This window comes from Crinia signifera, chromosome 4 (assembly GCF_055691185.1).
Source record: "Crinia signifera chromosome 4, ASM5569118v1, whole genome shotgun sequence".
Lineage (NCBI taxonomy): Eukaryota > Metazoa > Chordata > Amphibia > Anura > Myobatrachidae > Crinia > Crinia signifera.
This window is the reverse complement of record NC_139220.1, coordinates 305645287-305671086: the sequence shown is the minus strand read 5'-3', so window position 1 is coordinate 305671086 and position 25800 is coordinate 305645287. Positions and strand designations below refer to the sequence as shown.

Genomic DNA, 25800 nt, shown 5'->3' with positions numbered 1-25800 from the left:
TTTATTTAAAGTTCAAAGTGGTCAGTGTTTTTTCCTAACATGCTAAAGTATATGTGTAAGTTGTTTAAAATGTTTAAAATAAGCAAAATGTACATAGTGTATATAGATGTATGTTAGGGTCACATGCTGTAAGGGTTAATGTGTGTCATGAATGTAGTAGGAATGTGGGTTAGTATAGATGAGCATTTAATTGATTGAAATTGATAACAATCCCTTTTTCAGGAGGTTGCCTAATAGCCTAAGTGGGTCATGTGATCGCTGTGTGTACTCAGTACATAAGTGTTGGATTGTGCGTAAATACTCCGCATCGGGGCGTACGGATAGCTTCCTGTACGTTCTGACGCGGTAAGACCATGCTTGTGCGGGAAGACCGTGCAAGAATCTGTACGTTTCCACCACACACGCACAGTTTGTATGTCGTCCGTACACACGCCCTGTTCTTAAAGAGTGAGTCCGTCCGAATGCGGAGGACACGTGGGCGTTTCTACGGACGATGCCCGCACGCTGCCGCACAGCGTGGCGTGCGGACCGCACCGTAAGAATTCGGGAATATCCGCACCGATCAGAATAAGGGCCATGGACTGATTACATTTATGTTAACTGATGTCGATTATCTTCCCCAATTCTTAACCTTAGTAAGTTTATAATCCATTTTTATCTATTTCATGTTATTTAAAATTGTGACTATTTGATGCTCAAAGTGGGATAGATTTATCCATATATCCTGTATATGGAATGAGAGGTAGAACAATGTTTTGATCTTCCAATGTATCTCCTTATGGTCTCTCTTCCACTTTCAACAATAAATCTAAAACACAACTTGTGCAATGTAAAAGACATAAGGACCTTATCTAACCCTTTACCTAATAGACAAATGATCTGCATCTATCACCCAGAACACTTCCTTCTGGCCCCAAATCTCGGATTTACTATATAACCAACTCCTAGCACTCACTTGTTTTCCCACATTAAGGTCATCCATCTCTGCTTGGACCAGACCAGGACAGTATGGATGCAGTTTCTATTGGGACTCCGATATTGGCATTGGGACTGTTATTATTATATATAATTATAGGATCGACCATCATTTACATCACAAACATCACTAAACTTATCCCCACGTGGTTAGATACTGTAACAACATATGCTTGGACTGTGCTTCTAGGAGTCAGACACCATCGGTTGTCCCATAAAATCGGTCTGGTGAGAATCACATGGACAAGCAGAGACATTTCCTAATATACATCTGTGTGCAGGAACCTGTGTGTCATTTTATCTCTTCTGTTGTTTTAATACTTGTATTAATAAAAACTATTTAGATATGATTTACAGGCAATCTATTCTATGAAATCAGTGGCTGAATTACAGGGTAGCAGCCCCTCTATTGTCTGTATCACTGGGTGATCACGTGTTGTAATATCATGTATATCTTTCCTCCTGTTGTCAGCCATGGATCAGACTATGGAACAGGAGCATCCATGTACTATCAGTGACAGCAGTAGTGCTCATTCCAATTCTAATATTAAAATAAATCTGTGGGAAAGTGTAATATAGGACAATACAGGATCAGTGTTGGATAATCTCATAGAAGCCCTAAGCTCTACCTATAAGTAGTCAGGTGATGGTGAGATGTGTCTGATGATTATACTCATTGGAGCCCTGAAAGCCAAGAATCTCCTGTTTTATATGGGACTGGTCTTGCTGGTAGATAATGCCATATGCCATATACCATGCTGTGCTAGTTATGGTGGGACAAACACCATAGGCAGGCTAGATGATGGAGGCTCCATCTGTATCTCCCCTGGTCCCATCATCTAATATGTAAAACAATGTACAAAAGGATTTAATAAATATAAAATATATTAGATCAGCAGAAAAAAACAGAATCATATAATTTATAAGGATCAGTATTTATTCAACAACAAGTATTATGGGGATAACTGTCAGTAACATAAATAGTAGTTACTGATATTGTTTGATTATAGTCACTAAGTCATTTTAATTAAGTTCTTGATCATAAACATGGTAAACAATGTGTTATCAATGGGATTTTATTCATAACATGGTGTAAAAACAAAATATGTGCTGTTACCCACAGCAACCAGATATCAGCTTTAATCACCTAGTGCCAGCAAACAAACAGCTGTATAATCATTGATTAATATGGGATACAGGGGACCGATGTCTTAGTTGCACCATTATACAATATAATACATAGTATATGAATCAGAGGGAGGTAAGACAGCAATAGGAATGTATGAGGGATTATAGGGGGGGCGCGGTCATGACGGCGTGCGTGACGTGAGGGAGGATCTTGCCTTCCGGTGACTCCATGCGGGAGAGCTGATCCTCGGTCCGACCCTCCTGATGAAACGCTACCTGGAATGGGAGTAAGGTGCCGGCTAGCAAAGAAAAGTCCCCCCGCTGTTTGGAGCAAAAGTTGACTACGATGTCTGGCAGACTGACTGATATCTACCAAAGCCGCACGGTCTGAGAGTGCTACTCCCCAGTACACCGGGGGTGAGAGCTCCGGAGGGGGTGTGGCGCAGTCGTGATCCAGCCGTGGAGCGGGTGCCATTTGATGCCGTCAGACGCCGCCAGCCACCACGTGAGATGTATCTACAGGACAGTGTGAGGCTGGACGGAGAGAGGCAGTAAGGAGAAAGGCTGCTAGACGAAACCAGACGCCGCGTGGGAACTGCTATCCGAGTCATCAGTAAAGCCTGTTGGTGATGTCCGAATACTGGTGAGCTGAGTTTAAGTCGCCCTACGGCTGAAGCAGGTAAAAGCCGTGAGAAGCGGGATAAAAGTCCACACACATAGACATTATCAGTGGGGTGTGCACGGGCAATCATTACCCTCGTAAGGGGCGCCTAGACTCGGAACCAAGGTCCAAAGCTAATGCCTTAAAAAAAAACCCGTGCAGTCTATGTGGTTTTGAGGTTGCTTAAGAGACTGGGCAGTAAAGGGGAAAATAAAAAACCCTGAATAGCCGTTTAGCAGGTATAGAGTGATACTTAAGTCCTGCCGCACATCGAACTAAGCCGCAGCATAAGTTTGTTCAAATCTTTGATCATCGCTGCAATTGGATGCTATTCGTTTTGGTGGGGTAACTGTTGCCCTGTTGCCTGTTGCATTGTCTAAGGCCAGGATTGCCGTTTGTGTCTCAGTGTGTGTGTGGTGAAGATCCGCAGGGCTAAAACAAGTTTAATCTTTTTTTAGAATATACTTGTATATTAATATCTCCTCAATATGGGGAAAGCAAGCCAGACCACTACGGCAGCTAAACTGGAAAAGTTCGCGCGAACACAACCACGTAATACCAGTAACTCCAGAGAGACTACTCTTCTTAGTACCCCCACAAAGGAGAGTAATGGGGCGGAGGCCCTTAAAGAAGTGACCTTACAGCAGGTCCTGGACGCCGTTAATGCCAGCGAGAGCCGGTTATCGGTACAACTCGGTAAGGTCCAGTCTGATATAACCCTGTTAAGAGAGGACGCTCAGAAAATTCGATCTAGGGTAACAGAGGTGGAGACCAGGGTCTCCAATATTGAGGACACTTTATCCCCCCTGCAGGCCCGTGTTGGGATACTTGAGAAAGTGGTAAAAGACCTGCAATATAAGAATGTTGATATGGAGGGGCGGATGCGCCGTAGCAACATAAGAATTGTTGGTCTGGAGGAAAGAGCTGAGGGGACCTTGCCTGAGAAATTTGTTGAGGAATGGATAAAGCAGACCCTTGGGTTGGAGATTCTATCACCCTTCTTCACTGTAGAACGGGCGCATCGCGTTCCCTCTAGGCCCCCAGTGCCTGGCGCATATCCACGCACGATAATCGCCAAGTTGCTTCACTATCGTGACCGGGACAATATCCTGAGAGCTGCTAGAAGCAAGGGGGAATTGTTGCATAATGGGAATAAAGTTTCCATCTTCCCGGATCTCCCACTCGACGTGCAAAGGGAAAGAGCTCGGTTTCGAGATATCAAGTTAAGGCTGAGAGAGCTCAACGTTAAATATTCGATGCTCTACCCGACAAGGTTGAAAGTCATTGTGAATGACGAGGCAATGTTCTTTACTAGTCCTGGAGCTGTTGCGGAGTGGTTAAATAAATACTACCCTGCGGATCGGCAGCTTATCCCTTAAAGTCTATAATTTGACTATGATGGTCTGGACTTTATTATGTTTGGGGACCTGAAGGCCTGAGGGCAGCCTTATCTTGTGGTAGTTGGGGAATTATATTAAGATGTGCTGAAATAATTGAGTATGTTATGGCTTTATGGTATGCTTTTCTTATGTTTTCCATTTTCTGTTCTCTATTCTCTACTTTAAATGTTTTTAATAATGTCTAATATTAAATGTAATTTGGAATTGTCGGGGCCATAATATTGGATTGGAATGGTAGATTGGATGGGGTAGCAGCAATGAGGAATCCTAGGTAATCCTTAGTGGTTAAATAGCAGTATTCCCAGTAGTGGTAATAAATAAGATTGTCGGTATCCGTTGGGAAATAAGATCTGCATATATAGTAAAAAGCTGCTAGTGTTGTTTTCCCCCTCCATATCTGCTATTCCAGCTGCATGCATAAATTCTTGCTCCCAGTATTGGGAATATGTATAAAAATTGTTTAGGTGAAAATGGTGGCGTTGATTTGGAGGAGGGCTGGGGGGTACTCCTGTGGGGTTACTGGAGGGTAGGCACGCCTAGCGTTTCGTGACTGTCAGTGAATAGCCTCTAATGAATGGGCGTGTGATGGTTTTTATGTTGTTTGATTGAAGTTAGGGTATTGTACCGGGATAGGTATACCTAGATGGGTAGGTTATACAGGGAGGGGGAGGGATCGGGGTTAATGTTCAATGTTGTTTGTTATGCTACAAGTGCCTGTTTTGATAGTATTTTCCTTGATGCTAGGTTGTATACTTATGGGATAATTGCGGATCCTGTGGTTAATTTGACTCTAAAGTGTCAATGATATCTGTACTGACTTGGAATGTTAGGGGGTTGGGTGATAGAATAAAGCGCTCCTTGGTACTTAGCCATTGTAAATCCATGCAGGCTGACATAATCTGCATGCAAGAGACCCATCTATTTGGAGACAAGGTGGCGGTAGTTGAAAAGACATGGATAGGAATGTCATTTCACTCTTGTTTCTCCCCATATGCTAGAGGAGTTTCAGTTTTGATTAAAAAAAATGTTAAAATTGAAATACTCTCCTCCAAAATTGATAAATTAGGAAGGTATGTGTTCATTGAAGGGTGTATAGATATGGTCAGATATTGTATTCTTGCTATATATATCCCACCCCCTTTCTCCTTTGAGGTACTGAGACATGCGGTGGAGTTCGTCACCGAAAGACCAAATAGCTCCGTAATCTGTCTTGGCGACTTTAATGCGGTTATGAACCCAAGCATGGATAGGTGGAAGCGCAACCAAGATTATGCTGATAGTAACAGTAATGTTGCTAACTTCATTGGAGAAATAGGGTGGAGGGACATTTGGAGGGAAAGGCACCCGCATATTAACCAATACTCTTGCTACTCTGCCACCTACCATACTTTTTCTAGAATAGATATGATTTTAGTTTCTGATAATGTGATAAAATCGGTAGACTTAATCGAGTATAAACCGCAGGGTATCTCTGACCATACACCGATCTTAATGCAGTTGGATACTAGACAAAAAAGGGGATTTACATACTGGAAATTCCATCCCTCATGGATCCCGTATCTTGGTGGGTTAGCAGAGACGAGTGAGTTGATTGAGGAGTTTTTCCAAACTAATGTAGATACTGCCCAGTTTAATGTTGTGTGGGATACTCTCAAAGCCTATCTGAGGGGCAATTTGATTAAAAAAGTAGCTGGGATTAAAAAGAAAAATCAAGAAATAGCTCTAGACCTTGAAAAATCAATGTCAGAAATGGAAAAAAAATATATTCAGGATAAGTCAGATGAGGCACGCCATGATTGGCTAACTACTAAACAAAAATGGGTGGAGCACCTGCAAGTAATGGTTAATCAGAATTTAATAAAACAATCTTATTCCTTTTATCAAAATTGTGATAGATCCGGTCGATATATGGCACACTTGGCCAGAGTTAACAAGCCCTCTAATATTATCCCTAAGATAATTACTGAAGACGGTCAAGTATGTTTCACCTCCGGTGACATTGCAGAGGCCTTCAGGGAATTCTATCGGCATATCTATCAATCCAGAATCGATGTGGAAGAGGCTACGTTAGTGGAATATTTAAGGGAAAGTAGACTTCCCACCTTATCGGATGAAGAAAGGTCTGTACTAGACTCCCCCTTTACATTAGAGGAGATATTGGACGCGATTAAATCTATACCAGCCAATAAGGCGTCAGGAATCGATGGTCTCCCGGGGGAACTATACAAAGTATTGGCTGTGAACCTCGCTCCCAAATTATTAACACTTTTTCAGGACATGGAACAAGGAGGTATACTACCAAATTCCATGTCCGAAGCTATTATAACTCTGATTCCAAAAAATGGGAAAGACCCACTCCGGGTGGACTCATACCGTCCAATATCGCTGATGACGGTGGATGCCAAGATTTATGCTAAAATCTTGGCAAATAGGTTCAACAGTGTTATTGGCGGTATAGTCCACCCGGATCAAAATGGTTTTATGAAGGGGAAGTCCACAGCCAATAACTTAAGCCGGGTTCATATGTATTTACAGATGGCAGATATGGTCAAACACGAGGTTGGGGTGGCATCTTTTGATGCTAATAAGGCCTTCGACTGTGTGGAATGGCCATATCTGAAACAGACCTTAATGGCCTTCGGTCTGAGCAATAAATTTATCGATAGGATATTTTTACTATATAGTCATCCCTCGGCCCGTATCCTAGCGAATGGTTATGTTTCTGAGCCCTTCCCACTATTCCGGGGTACGCGTCAGGGGTGTCCATTGTCGCCCCTATTATTTGCGGTGGCAATGGAGCCTCTGGCGTGTAGGTTGAGGAACGGGATTGGGAGGGTTGGTATAGGTTATAATATAATCTCTCTCTATGCTGATGACCTCCTTGTTGGATTGATGGACGGTGCCGATAGATTTCCGGAGATAATGTCTATTATAACTGAATTTGGCTGTTACTCTGGATTGGAAATCAACTATAGTAAATCACAATTATTGGCATTGGGTTCGGTCAGGGCCTCAGATAGTATGGGTATTCCAGTCGTGCAAAAAATTAAATATCTGGGGATTATTGTGTCAGGGAGACCTGCTGATTACATAGAAGACAATATTCTCCCCTTGTTTGAGGAAATAAAAAAGAAGTTTAAAAGTTGGTTGAGACTCCCACTTACATTGATGGGTCGATCCAACCTGGTTAAAATGTCAATTTTGCCTAAGATACTTTATATCTTGGTGCATTCCCCTATATATATTGGTGATAAGTTTTTTAAACGATTGGATTCTATGATCTCCATGTTTCTCTGGCGTAATAAGCTCCCCAGAATCAAATTAAATACGCTATGTAATGCAAAAGACAGTGGTGGTATAGCGTTACCCAATTTTAGATATTATTACCATGCAGCCCAGATGAATCACTTGGCTGGGTGGGTTAACAAAGATGAAAACACGGAAGATCTGTTAGCATTTGTAGCTAAGGCCGCCCCTGGGTTATCTCCCCTACAGATTCTTCTGGGGAAAATAGCCCCTAAACATAATCCACCTCTTCTGAAACAAGCTAGAACTATCTGGAAACGGGTGGAGAAAAGTTTACAGTATGAGGGAGTGGACCCAGAATACTGTATTTTTCAGCTCCCGCAATTTCAGAAATTGAAAGTCCAGCAGGGAAATAGAATATGGGCTCAATATGGGATCACCAGTTTGAACCAGATTTTTGTTGGAAATAATTTGAAAACCTTCTCCCAGATGCGTATGGAATTTGGGCTCCCACAGGGAATGTTTTTTAGATTCTTGCAGATGAGAAGTGCCATTCAATCTGAATCTCGTTCTAGGGAATGGGAAATAAAAGAATCCCCAGTAAAAAAGATGTTATCCAAGATCCCTAGGGGTAAACGGCTGTCGAGGTGCTATAAATCCCTGATGGAGCGGACTCCAGTGGGTGACTTGGAGAAATTACGGGTGAAATGGACCAGAGATATCCCTGCGGTAGACAAGGATAATTGGGAAGAGGCCTTAAAAACAATAACCTTGGCTACCAAATCAATCAGAACCCAACAAATTCAGCTGAACATTCTGCATCGGACATATATGACTCCAGAAAGAATCAGTAAATTTTCTGAAGGTACAGGAAATAGGTGTCCTAAATGTAAGATCATAGGTGGGAACTTCTGGCATTTGATGTGGGAGTGTCGAGCATTACAGCGCTTCTGGTTGGGGGTGATGAGGGCTATGCTCAGGATGGGGATCCCAGACCTATGTATGCAACCTAGCTGTCTTGTGATGGGGATATGGCCGGTAAATGGTATGAACAAAGACGACAGACGACTAGTTATTAACTTGAGTGCGTTGGCAAAGGTAGTAATTGCAAGATCATGGATGTCGCAAAAAGGCCCTGACATAGCGGCATGGTATTCCCTAGCTAATAAAACGGCTGAGTATGAGAAATATGTATATATTACAGACAAGGCAGTTGAGAAATACTATTCGATATGGGGGAAATGGTTACATTTTCAATGCACCATTTTGACTTAGTAGATACATTGTATGTGATATCTCGATTGATCAGTTGACCAGGGTATTAGCAATTGTTCTGTTAACAAAAAGAAAAAACAGGCACTTGTAGTCTATGTAGTATTGTTAGTACGTATTTAATTGTTTGTTTTTGGTGAGTGTGGTAATAATGTAAATTAATTTAAGAGAGGAAATGGACCAATGATATGCAAAAACGAATTGCCAGATCACTTTGCATCTAGAAGGGATGTATTATTGACGATCGAGGTTATTCTGACTATGGGTAATAACGTATGAGGGTGTTATACTACTCTTAATCTTTTTTCTTATTATTATATAATCTTTTTTTCTTTTTAAATTATATATTTTTTTTTTTAATTATACTGCACTGGTAATTAAATGTCGACACAAAAGTTTTTGAAATCACCCATAAAGGTGCACGTAGCCAACACCAGATTTAGCAACAGTATAAGCGACGTAAATATTATATATTCACTGAAGAGGAATTATTCTCCCTCTATTTTTCTATTGGTAAAGTTTTTTATCTTCTAAAACTTTTTTTTCTGTGAAACACAGATATGCACATTGGGAATATGGTATGAATAAGGAACACCTTGTGTGTACACTGGTTCTAACACAGTAGTTTCGGAAAGGGATATATTGGCGAATAAGATTTGTTTGCTTCAGAAGGGGTAAGAAGGGTGTAATAATATGTAAATGGGATTCTATATCTAATTTATACACAATGGTAAATTTATACCTTTTCCTACTCCAAATCTTTATACCTCCGCTACCTTTTAAGTTTCTCTTCTTCCTTTTCTATAGATAAAAAGGTTTGGGAGTTAGAAAGGTATAGACACACTCTGGGAAGAAAATAGTTGGTTGATATCTCTGGAATAGTAGTACCTGGGTACATAAATATTTGATGTACAAGGAGGAGGGAAAGTCCTAATGATGAAAGTGTTGTTTATATCTATAACATGTCTAGGGTGATATGTCACTATGGCAACTGGTTTATTCTCTCTCAACTTTTAATTGTTGTTGTATGCATGTATGTGATCTGTATTTTATATGTTGTTCTTGTATGTTTGTTAATATTGAAAATTAATAAAGAATAAAAAAAAAAAAAAAATAAAAGGAATGTATGAGGGACAGAATAAGGAGGTATAATAGGGACTGGGAGGAGCTGCTGGGACTCTGTAATGGATATACAGCTCTTTCCTGTACTAGCCCCAGCACCAGTGTGAGCAGAACAGCTGTATATTACAGGGCACAGTAATGGCAGCCACATCGTCATTGTCTGTTATACTGCAGCTCTATTTCCCAAAAGAGAGATTGTCCCAAGGGAAAAGCAGCCCCCAGCTTACTGGTCACAGCTCTCCTGTCTTTAGCAAGATGGATTTATATCAACTCATTACCATATTCATACTGTAACATTAAAGTTACCTTCCTGAAACACATAATGTGTGATACAACGTACTTATGACACACATGCAACATTCACACCCTCAGAGTGACTGTGTATGTGATGAACCACTTGAGTGGTGTGCCCGGATATTTTCCGGCTCAGCTGTGCTGCCGCAAAATGAAGGTGTGCACCAGTGGTGTCCAGGTGTGCACCACTGGTGCATCACCTCTCCAGGCACCCTTCCCCCTTCCATCCATCAAGCTCACCTCAGCTCCAGCGATTGTACACTGGAGCTACCCTGACCCCACCACCATTAGTTCTAGTAAATAGCAGGCGGCAGGCTCGGGATGTTCAGCGCGGCTCGGGGGGACTCAGGATTTCAGGTGCCCGAGTCCTCCCAAGCCATCCTGAGCAACCCGAGCCTGGCACATATTATGATCGGTGGCTGGGGCAGCGGCAGGGCACAGGAGCGTAAGGTGCCGGAGGAGACATGAGGTGGGTGGGAGAGATGCAGAGGGGTGGCCCACAACTCTGTGGTGGGTTTTGCTGGGGCAGGACAATCCTGCCCGGTAGGTTTGTCTTGCCCCAGCAAAACCCACCACTCAAGGGGTTAACAAGGTTTATATCTTTAGTAAAACACTTGCTGCATTAAGAGCATGGATATGGCTGATCCCCTGTGTGATTACTTTGAAGTATAACAAGTTTTGGGGGTTTTATTGTAATTGCCTCACAAGGTTGCGAATTTGCAGCCTTGTGAGTCCACCAAACCTCACCTGCAAATGCCGGGCTGCTCTCCCCAACTTGCAGAAGGTAATCCCACGCACAAGATGCAAATGGATGTTTAACATAAACATTCATTTGCAGGCTGTGGGGAAACACCTACATCATTCGATGGTCACCAACCATCGAATGATGTGGAAGGCACACGCACATCTAAGGTTACAAAGAGCAACCTAAGACATGTGTGTGCATTCTGAAGGAAGTGGGCGGGGAGCTGACATCTAGTGATTTCAGACGCCCGCACCCACACCCACGTCATTGGCACATTAGCATGAGAACACCCAGTGTTCTCATGGGATCACCCATGAAGCGCTAAGTGTTCCCATATGAAAATGGACCAGTTTTGTGCCCCCTGTCCCCCCCCCTGCGTGCAAGGTTGGGTGTGAGCACATGGTTGCACGCAGCCAGCATCTGCACATGAGCAGAAATGACCCTGCACATGTGCAGATAAATAATATCAGAGCCACCTGGCTTTTCTTTAAATGTCATCTTATGCTATGCCAAAAGCCCAACATCGGACCATTGCAAACGAAGGGGTACAAACGAACGGACTGGAATAAGGTCCCTTGTTTCTTAGTGAAAAACTTGTTACATTTACAACATTAATGTGTTTTTATCCTGTGTGAATCCTCTGGTGAAGAAGAAGATTTCTCTTTTCTGTAAAACACTTTCTGCATTCAAAGCATTGAAACGGTTTCTCTCCTGTGTGACTCCTTTGATGTTGAGAAAGAGTTGACTGCTGAGAAAAGCATTTACTACATTCGGAGCATTTATATGGTTTCTCTCCTGTGTGACTCCTCTGATGTTTAACAAGATGTTGCCTGGTGATAAAACACTTGCTACATTCAGCACATTTATATGGTCTCTCTCCTGTGTGACTCCTCTGATGGATGAGAAGCGCTGATTTACATGTAAAGCGTTTGTCACACTCAGAGCACATATGTGGTCTCTCTCCTGTGTGACTCCGCTGATGTCTAAGAAGATCTAATTTATATGTAAAGCTTTTGTCACATTCAGAGCAATTAAATGGTCTCTCTCCTGTGTGAATCCTCTGATGTATAATAAGAGTTGACTTACGGGTAAAACTCTTGCTACACTCAGAACATGTAAATGGCTCCTCTCCTGTATGAATCCTCTGATGGATGAGAAGCTGTGATTTATATGTAAAGAGTTTGTCACACTCAGAGCACAGATGTGGTCTCTCTCCTGTGTGACTCCTCTGATGTGTGAGAAGATGTGATTTACATGTAAAGCGTTTGTCACACTCAGAGCACAGATGTGGTCTCTCTCCTGTGTGACTCCTCTGATGTCTGAGAAGATGTGATTTATATGTAAAGCGTTTGTCACACTCAGAGCACAGATGTGGTCTCTCTCCTGTCAGACTCATCCTGTCATAGATAAGATACAAATTAGCTGTGGAATGTTTCTCCCATGCAGAAAATGAGAATGTCTTTAGAGAATCCTCCAGAGGTGTATAGAATAACACTGTGTATAGTTGGCTTTATCAGAGAATAATGTCCTTTCAGCGATGTCTTCTAATGTTCTTAGAAGAATTTCTGTAACATAAAAAAATCAATATGTAAAATATAGAAATGACCGGTGTAGATCTAGATATTTTTATTTTCAAATAAATTTGTATCGCATAAAGCACGACAAGTAATCATAGATTATTCAATGCATGTGAGACTGATATATATCCATGGCAATAGGCAAACATCCACATGGTATATCATAGCAAATACAGTGGTCAAGAAATAGCACAATATAATAGTCAGTAATGTCATTCCATTAATATACCAAATAAATATGATAGTTTGTCATAAATGAGGAATTAATACATGAAAACTCTTCCAAGAAACCTTTGTGTAGATAATAGCAGTATTGCTGCCCATAAATATATCATATCCCAACCCTGGTCCTCAAGTACCCCCAACAGTGCACGTTTTCCAGGTCACCCGGCAGGGGCACTCATAATTCAGGCACATTTGTAAAGATCCACATGTGGAGCTTATTATGTCACTTGTGATTCTGTGTGGAGACCTGGAAAAAGTGCAATGTTGGGGTGACTTGTGAACCAGGGTTGGGAACCACTGCATTAGACGTTAAGAAAAGGGCAGGGGGTGAGAGGAACTGCACATGAGAAGGCTAAAAATACCCCCTGTCATATGTTGTAGGGAATATTTCCCAAGACACTCTGCTGTTCATACCACATGGAATATTTTAGAGTATCTGCTATTCTACACTGGATTTCCCTTGGTAGAGTGGGAACATAACCTTCCTACATATCAAACACACCTGGTGCTAAGTGTTCTCCATTCAGAGAAGTTTCTATCCAGGCCCAGACAGATATTGGCCCCAGGATTATAGTCTATAAAGTGCAATTTGTTATGAACAAAGTTCACATTTCCCATGTAGCAATGTATAGATTGAGTAGTGCGGCCAGTGCTGCTGACTGTCTGAGAAATGGAAGGGGCCCTGTCTATTATGTCAGTCCGGGGTCCCACATATTCTGATGGCAGCCCTGATCCCAATGATTGCCCATCAGCTGTGAATGGATTATAATCAAAAGCCAAAATTGACATAGTAAAGGGCAAATATAGAAGCAATGGAGGAAATATATCCTCTACAAGGACTATTTGGATACTCAAATATTGAATAGGTTGTATACCAAACCAGTAATCCAGAATCTCACAAATCAGGAGTAAATACCAAACCAGTAATCCAGAATCTCACAAATCAGGAGTAAATAGCCGTGGAATAGAGTGCTTCTATGAAGATAATTAGCTCAAAATGAGCTAAAAATGTATGGCCTTTAGTCCAGCCATCAACCATATATAAATGGCGTGTATCAGTTGGATCCCAAAGCTGAAGTCTTCTGAAGTATTTTTATGTTCTCATAATTTAACCTATACATTGAGTATTGTCAAAATAAATCCTTATATAGTGCCCTCTGAAACCTTCTTTTCATTCATTCATATATATATATATATATATATATATATATATATATATATATATATACACACATATATATATATATATATATATATATATATATATATACACACACACACATATATGTATATATATACATATATATATATATATATATATATACATATATATATATATATATATATATATATATATATATATATATATATAAATACAAGAGGTGAAAAAAATATTTTTTATTCGAAAATTATTTTTATTTACAGTTACAAGGGACGGCGATGGGGTCGAACATGGCCCCATCGTACGCTAATTTATTTATGTATGATTATGAGTTGACCAATATTCTGCATAATTTACGATTTTCAAAATTTATTTCTCTTTACGTTTCGATTTATCGATGATTTATTTTCTGTGTGGACCGGTGGGATTCAGCAGCTTGATATATTTATAGAACAGCTTAACAGCATCACAGGAACCATTAGATTTACATCTGTCAGCAGCCCTACATCGGTTAATTTCCTAGATGTGTGTGTATCTATTAATAATGGACATTTTCAAACAACCATTTATAAAAAGCCTACGGATCAGAACTCTGTCTTACTGGCAGAGAGCTTTCACCCACAACCCCTCAAGCGGGGATTACCATTTTCTCAGATGGTTAGAATCGTGAGAATTACCTCAGACAAAGATCTTATGCCAGCATTACAAAAAATGGGACTGGACTTCATACAAAGAATGTACCACAAGGGTGAAATAGAGGAGTCAATTAACAGATGCCTGACCCTAGAGAGAGAGAGCACTTTATCCAAGGCCATTGATACTAACCCACAGGAACGCTTAATCTTCCCGACTACATTTTCGATTTCCTCACCTAAATTAAGGGAGGTAATCAATAAAAATTGGTATATCCTGGAGTCCGATCCAATCATCGGGAAGTTCTGCAAGGAAAGACCTATGTTCGCATACAAGAGAAGCAGTAACCTTAAGGACCGAGTTACCACTGCGGACATTAGCCCTATAGGCAGTAGCACGAACTGGCTATCCATGAGAACGGGAGCTTTCAGATGCAGCGGCTGTGTAAACTGTTCCCACATCATCACAGGGTAGCATTTTACGCATCCAATTACTGGTACCAGATACCCTATCAAGCATAGGCTGAACTGCGAGAGCAAGTACGTTGTTTATGTTTTAGTTTGCCCGTGTCAAAAATGATATGTCGGCAAAATGATAAGGATGGTGAAGGAGAGAGTAGCCATGCATCGTTCCAGCATTAAAAAGGCCCTGACCACCAGGGATGCCAGCACACCACCAGTAGCCCGACACTTTTTTGAGGCAGGCCATAATGTACGTGACTTTAAATTCATGCCACTGGACACCATTAAACCACTCAAAATAGGTGGTGATCGCCATCTTTTGTTATTGAGAAAAGAGAGCGAATATATTTACAAATTGAACTCTCTTTTTCCAACAGGCCTAAATGAAGAATTGAATATGAACGTTTTCTTGTAATTTTGATAGGGGAAATGAGGGCTGCTGACATTGAGTTAGTTTACTTACCTTGGCAATACCTATAATCAGCTGAACCCCATGACTGTATAATATGTAAAGTAGTTCTCCCATAGGTCTTGAACTGACCAGCATAATATATGTGTCTTATTTTTTATAGGAATGATATTATGTTACAAGACGGAGCTGTGGGGAAGTTGATGTCAGTATTCCTTACTTTGACTAGAGTAGTCTAGCGACACCAGTTGTCTTATTCTAGCGTGTTGTTTGTTAGTCTTTTTTTAATACCCTTATGGGTTCACATGCATCTTTTTCCTTTTATTTAATTTGGATAGGGGAATGTGGGTGTCTGTCAGACGGCATACTGCATTTTTATGCCCACCAGAGAAATTCACTAACTGCATGCCAACAGCATTATCCCCTTTCTTACCGTGCGCTACACGTACTCCAGCCATATAGTCCTGCAGACAGTGCTGTAACGCAAATAGTTAGCTGTCATTAGCTTGTATAAAATATTGATTAAGGGTATTGGCTAATAGGACACCCGGAGCAGGCAAGCGGCCAGCAGTGTTAAGACGTGACTCGTCTGTCATTTGCTGTAGCTACAGCTTTGCCCGGAGCCGAGTGACGTCGGGTGGGCGGTAACTCCGTCCACTCCGACAGTTGCTATGGCAATCCTGAGACGCCGTAAGACCCAGGTAATAGCGGAAGCGCACTACAGGATATGACGCGTGCGTGTCACGCCGCGACTTCCAGGTATGGAGACGGACAGCCGGGAATCGGGAGCTGGGCATCACAGGTGATCACAGGTGAGGTAAGGTGTAGTTTAATTTTGGCGGGCATCCCATCCCCTACATATACGCAGGTCAGCTTAGTATGCTGCATGCCCTTGATGAAGGAGGTAGCACTCCGAAACAGCTGTCGGGCGGATCTAGCTCATGAATAGGGATATGCTGCTTGGACTTCCATTTACAGCTCCCTCTGAAAAATTCTGATGAGTATCCATGAATTACTTTTTTGAATATGCTAAACCTGTGACCAAATTGATGTCTTCCTCTCACTAAAGAATTTTTTTTTTTGATATTTACTAAACGGTGGTGTGCTGGTTCGTTTGTCCTGGCTTGGATAAAGTTTGTGGCTATATAAAAGTGTATGCTCCAGCACCTGCATCATTTAAAACTTGAGTATGCGGTTTCTCCACTATATGATATTTGTATACATATATATATATATAGAAAGAGCTGGAGACCGGCACACTCACTTGCACAGACACTTTTATCTTGCTAGGCTGGGTGCCCCCACTATAGTAATCATATAGACAGTTGTTTGGAGGTGCGGCACTCCCCGCAAATTAACAGGACATGAAGCAGTTTAAAGGCCACACTTATGTTAGTACCGTTTGCAGTGGTATCCCACCACTGTTTATTGAGCTTGATACGTTTTAAAAATGTCAACCCAGGTATAACTTCTCATCCACAGAATTCTCCCCGAAATCTCCTCCTCAGCAACCCATACTGGGGTAGTGGAATAGATGGGAAAAATAGAGAACACAATAGTATAATATTGCAAACACAGTTTATTGTCACCGCAAATAATGACAATTATAATGCGTACAATGTGGTAAAATAAATGACGCTTATCTGATGCTGTTTCCACAGCAGTTCAGGTGGGCGTCCAAGGCAGTTAAAAAGGTCCCTTTTTAACTGCCTTGGACGCCCACCTGAACTGCTCAGGGTTGCTGAGGAGGAGATTTCGGGGAGAATTCTGTGGATGAGAAGTTATACCTGGGTTGCCATTTTAAAACGTATCAAGCTCAATAAACAGTGGTGGGATACCACTGCAAACGGTACTAACATAAGTGTGGGGTGCCGTTGTGTCCATTTGTGGTGAAGGGGAAACCAATATACTCGAGATACTGCACTAGGAGGCGCTCTTCTCACCTCTTGTATTTCTAGACTTAAAAAAACAGTTCCCAAGAACAGAAACCAACAGGAGATGAGCTGCCGCCCAAGAAGCAAGGGACTGTGCAACCTAAACACAGGACTGTGTTTTTGGAGACAGACATTAGGATAAGCCAGCGCTAGTACCACCAAACATACAATATATATATATATATATATATATATATATATATATATATATATATATATACATACATACATATACTGTATGTACATACAGGGGCGTCAACAGCAGTGTAGACCCCTGGGCATAGCAATTTATTGGGGCCGCTACCGATCCTCCAGCGGTAGAGGTGGGGGAAGCTTTGATGGCCCGCGGGTGGTAGGGGGTATTATATCAACCACTCAGCATGTAGGGCCTGGATCAGTAATTTCCACTAATTACCACTTTACTGCACAGATGGTGGGAAATGGGGTAAGAGAAGGGGACATTGGGCTGAATCAAGGGGCCCTGAGACATAATTTCCAGGGTGGTAGAGGTTGTTTAATATGCAGAGGAGAGGTGTATAGTGGAGTGGGCTTATTATTCATAATTTTCTGGTGGGAGGACAGCTTGCTTGACTGCAGATATCTCCAGTTCCCGGAAATAGATTTCTTAGATTTTAATGGAAAACTCTAAGTCAAACAGAACCTAAAATATCTGACTGGGAAGAGCAATTAACAGGCTTGGATGGGGACCACTGTTTGAAGTCAGATATCTCCGGTTTCCAAGGGCTGATTTTTAAAATTCTTGTACCCATGGAAAGAGGGGACCCTCAGCTTTCAGCCTTGCACACTTAGACTCCTGGGGAGGGGTTTTTGGTACTCAGGAACCCCCCTGCGTGCACCATGTGACAGCCAGCATGCACAACACTCCAATTCCCCCATAAAGGTGAGGAGCAGCATTAGCCTTTTATGTCAGATATATTATACAAATTATCCCACAGTATGATAGAGAAAATATACAGTAGATATTTTGTAGAAAAATTTAATGAAATAAAGTCCCTTTATTTTTTTTTATAGGAATAGCAATTTACTAAAGGAAATTTGTAAAAAAAATAGGTGTATTTGTATCCAGAAATACACTCATTTTTGACATTTACTATCCCGAAAATACGCAATTCGTATTCGTATTGATGTGCTATCAATACGAATACGAATTGTCGTATCTTTGGGATAGTAAGGGGGAAATTTACTAAAGGAAATTTGTAAAAAATAGGTGTATTTGTATCCAGAAATACACTTATATTTGACATTTACTATCCCGAAATAATGGCAATTCGTATTCGTATTGATAGCATATCAATACAAATACAAATTGCCGTATTTTCAGGATAGTAAATGTCAAAAATGAGTGTATTTCTGGATACAAATACACCTATTTTTTTACAAATTTCCCCCGTTACCTCAATCCATAAAGGATCCTTATTAGGATATCAATATGCCTATTCGAAGCATGTTTAAATTGCTCTACTGCAGAGGTTCTCAAACTGTGGGTCCTGACCCCAAATTTCCCCCTAAATGTCAAAAATAAGTGTTTTTCTGGATACAAATACACCTATTTTTTTTACAAATTTCCTTTAGTAAATTTCCCCCATAATGTGAACTTTAATGAACTTGTATATTGATTTATGAAAACTTAACTGCAATGTCACGCATAGGATAACACCATATTATTCTATGATATAGTAATAATAACTAATTATATATTGGTCAAATAAAATGTAATTACTAATAACAAGGCAATATTCACAATAGAATAGTAAAATTGATTGTGTAATTATCAGCATAATCCTATGTATAATATAATTACCTTACTCTGGGGATCCTTCCTCTGTCTCTTTCTTACTCCTCCGTCCTCCCAGCTCTCCAACCAGTAACTGATCCAGCAGCTCCTCCATCAGCTCCCAGTGGCCTGATACAGCCTATTTATAGTCACTCCTCCCCAGCTCTCCCCAGTAGTTCCCAGGATGCCCTGCAGGAATTCTCACACTGAGAGGTGACATGTAAATTAGGGTCACATAACATTAGTATACAGTCATTCACCACAGCAGCTCCTCCTGCCCAGCTCCTTGTCTTGTAAATGAGGTGTAAATATTCCTAAAGTCACTTACTACAATGGGAAATGCTAATTACACCCTGGCAGGGTAACACCTTGTATAGTAATTAGATTACAGCAGCCTCTGGCATCCTGTTATGTCACCAAAGGGACCTTTTGTTTAGGAGTCACCTATTGTCTGGCAAGAGTTTCAGCAGAAAGACTTGTTCTACATATCAGTAATAGAAGGAAAATCACTCTCTTTTTATTGGGGCACTGTTTTAAATTTATCTCCTCTATTCACAAAATAGAAGATATTAATTGAAAATAGTATTAGTGGCTATCTACATTAGGACAGCGATTATAGCCCCTATCGCCCCCGTGTGTATACAGCATTAGTCTGCAAGTAAGATCTAAATATACGTAGTAAATAGTCCAGTTAAACAGTTGCTGAATGGAAAGTGCCTGTAATTATAATCCTGTCAGCACTGGATACATATAGTTAGTTTCACAGACTGTACAAAAGGGAAACACATAGATGTTACCAGTGATAATCTAATTAGGTATAAACAGTGTGTCTATAATACATCACATACGGGCGGGTGGCAAAAGACAATGCTAAGTACACTTCAGCAATAGTAATAGTCTTATTTCATGTTTGAATGGTGCCTTCAGCCCGAGAGTAGTCACGTGACTTGATATGAGAGCACACAATTAGTGGTGTAATTACACAATTATCCCAGTGAATGTGCTTTTACATGGAAACATCACATTTCTAGTGCAAGACAAGTAACTATGACAATATCGGGATATAATCTCACACTGTACTGTCTGCTGTAGGTATATATTTTTCCCAAGATTATCAATCAGTGACTAGTCTAATGTAAGATTATTAATTAAAGAATTTCACATCATTTGTATGGACAATTTGTATGTTACATATCCATAGAGGCAGGTAGCCAGGGAATATATTGTCAGGTAACGCAAGAGATATAATGGCGTCAGTGTCCGCCTTATTACCTGACAGCCGCTTTTATATAACACAGAGTATTCTGTACTGTTCTTTATGGCAGGTAACTATCCATACATCTGTGTTTTATTGGTTCAAGGTACTGTATAAATTACTGTCTCCCCTTAGGAAAATAGTAGGAGACAGTGTAGTTATAGGAGAACAGTCTCCCCGGTGTGTCTCTCCGGACTGCTGCTGCTCACTATATATACCCAATATGCAGTGTATGGTAACAGGTGTGTTCAGAGGGGTCACCCTCCCTGTTACCAGCCAGTACCAGTGACTGCTAACTGCCACTACAAATACGAGTGGGCTTTAGTGGTATGGTGAGTGAGCGGGTCCTAGTTGCAGGGACGCAATATAAATAAGTTGAATATCTGCTGTCCCACTCACCTAGGAGGCACCTTGTGTAGAAATACCCCAGCACAGAATGTTGTCCTTCAGTGGTTGTGATGAGAGTTTTCAGGGAAAAGAGTTGGGATAGGTAGGAGAGACATAAAAAAGCCTGTTACCTTTTCCTAGTGTGCTGCTGGCTTCCACATACAATTGGATTGCATTGGTGGATGGTGAGCGACATTCAAGCTGGTTTCACATTGCCAAAACCTGCTTTCAACCCGTTTTTGTAAACATGTCTTAAAACGGTTCAAAAGCCGGTTAAACCCCTTTCCTATTGCATGTTGTAAAGGTATATTGTAGTTTCAATACCATTTTTGTACCTTCAGATTCAACCCGTTTCACCCATAGAAAGCCATACAATGTTATTTAAAAGGTTTTTTTTTCCCCGTTTCTGAGCTGTTCAGACTGGGAAAACGGACAGGGAAAACGGCTCAGAAACGTGTAGGATCCGGCTTTTAACATGTTTCAAAATACCGGTATTCTGTAACCGGTAAATTGACAATGAAGCTTTCACACTGCAGCTGTTCCCGTTTTAAAATGGTAAAAACAAAACGGCAATATACCGTGTCAAAGCTGCAATGTGAAGCTGGTTTTAGTCAGTGGTGTGGCTGTTAAGGTGAAATAAGGTGAGATGTATGTATCAATATCTGTATGCACGTGCTAAAGCATAATGCCTGTAGAAAGGAGATATGGGGAGACAGAGAGGTACCTTTTTGATCTGGCTGATAACCCGTGTCGGAGTCTGCCTGAGTTACAGATGGAGCCAGGCTCCCTATTGCTGGCGAATTGCCAGAACTTCACCACTGGCAATCCGCCAGCAGCCCGGCTCTCCATCTGACTGAGACGCGTGTGCGGCAGGGCGATGGGAACCTGTCCGTCTCCACTTCAGGGAGATGGACAGGGTTAGGCGGGGGGTGCAGAGAGGCGGTGGGGACCCCGGGTGACCGCCGACAAGCCGGCGGGGACCCGGGAGAAGCGCCGTCGGAAGGGGACGCGCGTGTGTCCTCTTTCGCAGACACAGATGGCGGGTGGCGGGGGATGGCGGCTGGCGTCGCCATCGCCATCCCCTGCAAAGACAAGCCCGGCTCCATCTGTAGCTGCTGTGACATCCGCCGTGCATGGTGGTTAATGCACCAGATGATCGTATCGCACAGGAGGCTTCCTCGGTGTCTGCGTTAGCATTTATAAGATGCAATGCTGGAGCCCAATAAAATGCAGAATTATAAATGCATATTCCAGTACTATTTTTCTTTCAAAATTTTGTGCTATGAATTGCAAGAATTTATTTTGTTAAAATAAATGATTATTCTGAATTGCAGGAAGGTATGATGGAAGGTCGACGTGGGTTAGGTCGACAGGGTCATTAGGTCAACACAAGCATTAGGTCGATATGGGAAGGTCAACAGTCAAAACGTTGACATGGGGTTTGACTCTGTTCTTTGAGTTGACTTGTGCCGACAGGTGGTATTTCATGCCCTACCATCCACTAGGGCAGGGCTGGGCAACACCGGACCTCCAGATGTTAATGAACTACACATCCCAGGATGCTTTGCATTAGTTTTGCTATGTGGCCATGCTGAAACTGATGCAAGGCATGCTGGCATGTGTAGTTCATCAACATCTGGAGGGCCGGTGTTGCCCAGCCCAGCACTAGGGTGTGATGGGAGAATGGGGACGTGGTTCTATGTTTCAGTGTCGAAATTCGGGACAGTTTAAAAAAAAAACATGTCGACCTTTCGACCGGAGACCTTCTGCATGTCGACTTAATGCTTGTGCCGACCTAATGACCCTGTCGATCTAATCAATGTCAACCTTCAGTCATGATGACCTTCCTGCATGTCGACCTTAATGCATGTTGACATAATGCTTGTCGACCAATTTACTGTCTACCCAATGATCCCATTTCTAGGGATTTATAGGGTGGTTATAAGATGGCAATTCATATTTATTATTATAAACATTATTGCTCTCTGTGATATAAAATTATATTATTATTTTATAAAATGCTTTTGTATGGTTCAAATATTAAATATAGTTGTTGAAATCTATATAACAATCACATTAAATAAAGTTAATTGATATCTAGAGAGTTATTTAGATGAAACTTTAAATATTCTTAATGGTTTCTCAATAGTGTTGGTCTGTTTGATTGATTTGGCACAATTATTTCTATTACATTTTTTAGCCTTTTAAATTAAAAAAAGGTGACTGTAGTCTGCTGTAAGAAAATGTATTATTTTATTTATAAAACGGATTTTTAGCAGTTTGTGAAATCTAAAAAAAAATATCTTGTGTATGTTTTTTTGTATCTTTTTGTGACCAGAACTAGCTTTAATATTGTGTATTGTGTCTGTGATGGTGACGCTTGTGATGAATATAGTGTGTAATGTAATTTTTTATTTTATTTTAGTCATTATATAAAAATGCTTCTAATGTTGGTAATACTATCTATCCTCTGTCTCATGGACTGATTACATATATGTTACCTGATGTTGATTATCTTCACCAATTCTTAACCTTAGTAAGTTTATTTTTTTTTTATTGTTATTATTTGATGTTCAAAGTGGGATAGATTTATCAGACCAGACCAGGACCAGTATGGATGCAGTTTCTATTGGGACTCCGATATTGGCATTGGGACTGTTATTATTATATATAATTATAGGATCGACCATCATTTACATCACAAACATCACTAAACTTATCCCCACGTGGTTAGATACTGTAACAACATATGCTTGGACCGTGCTTCTAGGAGTCAGACATCATCGGTTGTCCCATAAAATCGGTCTGGTGAGAATCACATGGACAAGCAGAGACATTTCCTAATATACATCTGTGTGCAGGAACCTGTGTGTCATTTTATCTCTTTTGTTGTTTTAATACTTGTTTTAATAAAAACTATTTAGATATGATATACAGACAATCTATTCTATGAAATCAGTGTCTGAATTACAGGGTAGCAGCCCCTCTATTGTCTGTATCACTGGGTGATCACATGTTGTAATATCATGTATATCTTTCCTCCTGTTGTCGGCCATGGATCAGACTATGGAACAGGAGCATCCATGTACTATCAGTGACTGCAGTAGCGCTGATTCCAGTTCTATTATTAAAAAAAAATCTGTGGGAAAGTGTAATATAGGACAATACAGGATCAGTGTTGGATAATCTCATAGAAGTCCTAAGCTCTACCTATAATGCTGCTTTCACACTGCAGAGACGGGTAAAGACCCGTCATTCTTAAACGGCACTTTAAAACGGGTCTGAGCCTTAACACCTTTCACATTGCAGGTGAAAACCACTTTTAAAAAACATTTAATAGCATTCACACATTCAACCCCCAAGGGACACGGTTCAAGCCATAGAAATAGAGCCTTTCACACTGCAAAAAAATGACTCTTAAATGGGTAGAACCCTGATTTTTACCTATTTAACAAATACCGGTATATGTTAAATGGGTAAAGCCCCCTGGAGCTTTCCCACTGCAGCTCTACCCGTTTAAAAAGGCTAAAAAAGGCAATTTACCATTTAAGAGCAGCAGTAGGAAAGGGGTATGAGTAGTCAGTTGATGGTGAGATGTTTCTGATGTTTAAACATCTCACCAAGAATCTCCTGTTTTATATGGTACTGGTCTTGCTGGTATATAATGCCATATGCCATATACCATGCTGTGCTACTTACGGCGGGACAAACGCCATAGGCAGGCTAGATGATGGTGGCTCCATCTGTATCTCCTCTGGTCCCATCTTCTAATATGTAGATCAATGTACAAAAGGATTTAATACTTATAAAATATATTATATTAGCAGCCAAAAACAGAATCATATAATTTATAAGGATCAGTATTTATTCAACAACAAGTATTATGGGGATAACTGTCAGTAACATAAATAGTAGTTACTGATATTGTTTGATTATAGTCACTAAGTCATTTTAATTATGTTCTTGATTTAAAACGATCTGAGCCTTAAGACCTTTCACATTGCAGGCAAAAACCATTTTTAAAAAGCATTTAATAGCATTCACACATTCAACCCATTTAACCCCCAGGGACACGTTTCAAGCCATAGAAAAAGAGCCCTTCACATTTCCCAAAAAATAAATGGTGGGATAACTATCAGCAGCGCCACTGTGACGCACAACTGTTTGTTAGCGGTCTTCAAAGCAAAGACAGAACATCCTCTATCTGTGAAAACTTGATCTCTTCTTAATCTATTTTTGAGTTTTACATCAAGTTTTACATCAATAAAAGATATCTTAACATACATTTAAGACCCAACATATCCTTTTATATCATTGCTGATTGGCATTAGGCATTTACAGTCAAAACTGTTTATAAATACATTGCAGCTCAACAATTCCTAACGTTTTCTTATTTTTATATGAAAACAGAATGTTTATGGTTTTGTGAATATGTCTATAACTGTTATCATTTAAAACACTGTCATTTTCCTGCTGATATGTAGAACAAGTCTTTCTGCTGAAACTCTGCCCAAACAATAAACAAAAGGTCCAATAAATCTAATTACAATACAAGGTGTTACCCTGCCAGAGTATAATTAGCATTTCCCATTGTAGTAAGTGACTTTAGGAATATTTACACCTCATTTACAAGACAAGGAGCTGGGCAGGAGGAGCTGCTGTGGTGAATGACTGTATACTATAGTGTGAGAATTCCTGCAGGGCATCCTGGGAACTACTGGGGAGAGATGGGAAGCAGTGACTATAAATAGGCTGTATCAGGCCACTGGGAGCTGATGGAGGAGCTGCTGGATCAGTTACTGGTTGGAGAGCTGGGTGATCGGAGGAGTAAGAGAGAGACAGAGGAAGGATCCCCAGAGTAAGGTAATTATATTATACATGATAATATACTGATAAATATACAATCATTTTTAGATATTATTTTAGAGATTTCTTCTTATTAGTAAGTCAAGATTTATTTGACCAATATATAAATAGTTACTATTACTATATAATAGAATTATATTTAAAAGGTGCATTACTGTGAACGTTGGACCTAATTCAACATGGGTCACTATTTATTATAATTGCAATCCTACCGATTATTGAATAACTGCGCATGTGTAGCATCCACATTGCA

The 25800-nt window shown here is 40.7% G+C and overlaps 1 pseudogene; it reads right to left on the bottom strand.

Moving 5' to 3' along the window:
* LOC146073301 (uncharacterized) overlaps positions 1-12239 on the bottom strand; it is a 45515-nt pseudogene extending 33276 nt beyond the window's left edge.
* Between the last annotated feature and the right edge of the window lie 13561 nt (positions 12240-25800).